This window comes from Platalea leucorodia (genome assembly GCF_965183815.1).
Source record: "Platalea leucorodia genome assembly, contig: HAP1_HAP1_SCAFFOLD_77, whole genome shotgun sequence".
NCBI lineage: Eukaryota > Metazoa > Chordata > Aves > Pelecaniformes > Threskiornithidae > Platalea > Platalea leucorodia.
In genome coordinates, this window is record NW_028121441.1 from 182600 (window position 1) to 186967 (window position 4368).

Consider the following 4368-nt stretch of genomic DNA (forward strand, 5'->3'; position numbering starts at 1 on the left):
CGTTTGTACATTCAGACAGAGCAGACTCAGTGCCATGACACTTAGCACCAGTCACCCAAATGGGGCCAGATCCTGGCCCAAAGTCTGCATAGTAATGAGCTTCAACAGCAGACCCACAGCCCAGCTGCTTGCAAACCACTGCAGCATCGGCCATGTCCCAGGAGAAATGACACACAGTCCCCCACTGGCCCTGGTGTTTCACCTCCACTCTCCCAGCACAGCGCTCGCCGCCATCCTCCAGCCTCACCTCCGCAGCCCCTTCAAACACCAAAACACGGGAGCGGTCAGGAGAGGGCCGAGCCCCAGGCTGCAGCTCTGGGAGTCGAGTCACAGCACCAGGCTGGGAGCCCTCTCCTCCCTGAGCTGTCCCTGGGGAAGTGTGGGGGTCCCTCCTCTCCCCACGGGCTGTGCAGGCTGGGGGGGCCAACTCCAGCCCTGCTGGGCCATTCACTGCCCCACAGCCCTTGGCACCTCCTCCCACTCTAACAGCCCCCTGCCCATGCCCACCCACACACCGTGCCCCCAAGCCCTACACAGGGCACCATCTTCTCCCCAGCCAAGCACACCCTGGAAAGCCCCATGCCCCAGGGCCCACAGCTTCCCCTGCCTACCACCTGCCTTGCCACCACCCAAAACCACACCACCCCCAGGGCTTTCCATGTCCTCAGGGAGGACCAAGATGATCCCAAGGATCCCCCCAACCCATATCGTCTCCTTGTCCCAGGAATCGGCCCAGCCCCTGTGCTTGGCTCGGGCCCCCAGGAAGGAAACTTCTCTGCCACCTGTGGGTGCAGACAGCCCGGGCCCCTTCTCTCTGTGGGCACAAACTGCCTTCCTGGGGTCAGGGTTCCCCTGCACCCTGGGACACCCTGGAGATTGGCTGTGCCCTGGGGATTGCTGAGTGCTGCCATCACCACCTGGGCCACTGCCAGCCTCAGGGGCACAGACCTGGGGAACAAGGGGTCCCAAAAGGGTCACCCAGGATGGGGGTGTCCATAAATGCAAGCAGGCACGGGCTGCCTTAAACACAGAGAGGCACAGGGAAAGGCACAAGGTCCATGGACCTGAGCACCTTCTGACCCTTGTCTCACTGGAGACTGGAAAGAAACCCCATTCCCAAAGGGATCCCGATGACCCCGCTGGTACCCGCTGGCCCTGGGCTGTGAGACAAGGGACCCGGCACTTACCCCTGCACAGCTGCACCCAGAGCAGCAGCCACAGCACCCGAGGCGACAGGAGTGCCTCCATCCCCATCCTGAGCCTCTTGCCCTGCTGGCACAGCCCTGCTGCGCCCCACTCACTGCCACGGCTCCTGCGGACTCATGGGGACAACGACGATGGGAGGGTAATATATCTCTGCAGATGCCGACCCAGCTGCAGGAGGAGCCAATCAAAGCAGCAGCAGCACCTTTTGAGACGTTATCGGGAGCTATCTCCCCTCCGACACAGCCCAGCCCTCCAATGAACTTCTCCAGCGCCATTCATGACCATATATGAGGGACATATGTGTCCCGCTGCGGGTGTCATGGTCGCTACGTCAGGGAATCATCACGGGAGAAGCTGTGTGTGGAGGGGAAATGAGTCCGTCACCCCTTGCACCCTGCTGTGGGGACTGGGAGCACTGAGCATCTTCTACGGTGGGCTCATCCAAGAGGCCAAGGTGTGAGTGTTCAGCCATCGCCAAGCTGTGGGAACCACGGAGCTGGGACTGCACCGGGGTCTGTGTCAGGATGGGAAGGAAAAAGCCCCTGGCCCTGCTACAGACCCCACTGTGCTGGGAGCAGCAGCTGGGCAAGGGCCTTGGGCAGGGGAAGAGCTCCATCCCAGGAGGGCTGGCTCGCCCGTCCCTCCCTGCACAGCCCCACCCTGGGTCCCTCGCAGGAGCCCGAGCTGGGCCATGGCCTTGCCCTGGCAGCAGACCTGCAGCCCAGAGGCTCCGTCAGGCCCCTGACTCTCAGCCTGTCCCCGAGGGGCCGTTCTTCCCCACAGGCGCATCGGGAGCTGGAGCCTGCAGGTGCACAAACCACAGCCCACGTGGCCTCGCAGCGCTCGCCGCGCTCCCCGTGCAGCGCCCAGGCAGGAAGTCTGTGGTTTCCTCCTGGCACCGTGCCCAGGCACATCCCGGCGGTGCCCCCGAGCCACCCCCACCCCGACTGCTCCAGCCAGGGCTGCAGGAGCTGCTCCTTCGGCCTCGCAGACACAGGGCCGGGCAGCTCCCGGCCCCCGGCATGCCCCGCTGATGCACACGGCCGCTCTGCACCGAGCCCCACGGCCACGCGGTGCCATCGGTGACGGGACCTCAGACCCTCCTCCTGCCACAGCTGTGTGCTTCTGAGTTATAGTGACGGTGACCTCACACCCTCCTACAGCCACCACTGGGTGCTCAGCAGTTATAGTGACGGTGACCTCACACCCTCCTACAGCCACCACTGGGTGCTCAGCAGTTATAGTGACGGTGACCTCACACCCTCCTACAGCCACTACTGGGTGCTCAGCAGTTATAGTGACGGTGACCTCACACCCTCCTACAGCCACCACTGGGTGCTCAGCAGTTATAGTGACGGTGACCTCACACCCTCCTACAGCCACCGCTGGGTGCTCAGCAGTTACAGTGACGGTGACCTCACACCCTCCTGCTGCCATCGCTGTCTGCTCAAGAGTTACACTGTCACACGGGGGTGGGTGCTGTGCATGGACTTCTGCTGATGATGGTTCTTCCAAAAAGCCATGTTTGGGTGGGGTCTAAATATTATTTTGATGACATCAGAAGTACCCACACAAGCCATATGCCTGCTCTTGGCCTATAAGCTGATCCAGTACCGGGGAAATCACAAGCTCGTACACAAGCCATGTGCATGCTCCCGGCCTATCCGTCACTCAGCCACAGGTGATGTCATAACATCTAAACCTGCCATGTGCCTGCTTCTGGCCTATCAGGTATTCGGGCACCAATGACCCAACACCTACACAAACACCTACACAAGCCATTGTTCTGCTCCTAACCTATCAGCTACTCAGGCACCAGTGACACCACAGCAACCTACACCAGCCATGGCCCTGCTCCTAACCTATCAGCTACCAGGGCAGCAGTGACTTCACAAGCACTTACACAACCCATAGGCCTCTTCCTGGCCCATCAGCTCATCGGTCACAAATGACCTTGCAAACACCTACACAAGACAGGTGCTTACTCCTGGCCTACCAGCTTCTCAGGCACCTGTGACCTCAAAATATCCAGCACAAGACATGCTTCTCCTGGCCTACCAGCTACTCAGGCACCACTGACATCACAAAGGCCTTCGCATGCCATGTGCTAGCTCCTGGCCTATCGTCTGCTCAGGCATGAGTGACCTCACAAGCACTTACACAATCCATAGGCCTGCTCCTGGCCTACTAGCTCCTCAGGCAGGAGTGACCTCACAACAAGCTGCACATGCCATGGGTCAGCTCCTGGCCTATTGTCTGAGAGTGGCCTCACAAGTACATATCTGCCCATTTGCCATGTACTTGCCATTGGGCTACTCAGGCTCCGGTGACCTCACAAGCACATGCCAACCTATTTGCTGTGTGCTCGTGTGGTGGAGTGACCTCAGCTGACAGCAAAACCCCCAACCAGTCACTCGCTCACTCCCTCCAAGCAGGATGGGGGAGACAACTGGAAGGGCAAAACCAAGCAAAAAAAACCCCATTAGCCAAGATAAACACTGTTTAATAAGTGGAGGGGAAAAGAAGGAAAGGAACCAAGCAATGGAGAAGCGATCACTCACACCAGCAGACCGATGCCCAGGCAGTCTCCAAGCAATGGCTACTTTGGAGAAACTACCCTCCAAGACTTACTGCTTAACAAGACGCCATATGCCATGGAATATCTCTTTGGTCCATTTGGGTCAGCTCTGCTGACTTTGTCCCCTCCCAGCCTCTTGCCCATCCCCAGCCTCATCGCTGTGGGGGCAGAGTGAGAAACAGAGAAGGCGCTGACATTATGGCAGCACTCCTCAGCAATAGCTACGACATCAGTGTGTTCTCAACGTTATTTTAGACAGCAGTGCAAAGCACAGCACCATCCCGAATTCTCCCCTCACTCAGGACTGGCCCCTTCTTTGCACGGGCAGGATTTGTTAAGGAGGCCCCTTGGAGGACTCCTAGGAGGTGGCCGTAGCCCCTGGGCACGTTCCAGATTGTCCACGCCCCACCACCTTTCAGGCACCCCTCTGCCCTCCTGAAGCCCCCCCACCCCAGACCTGTCAGGGCTTGTTCTGCAGCCTGGGAAAGTGGGGGACCCCGACCTGGCCTCTTCCTTTTGTTTCTCTTCACATTTAAACTTTAAATGCTCACTCCGGTAGCTCTTATTAAAAAAAGGTTTTATCC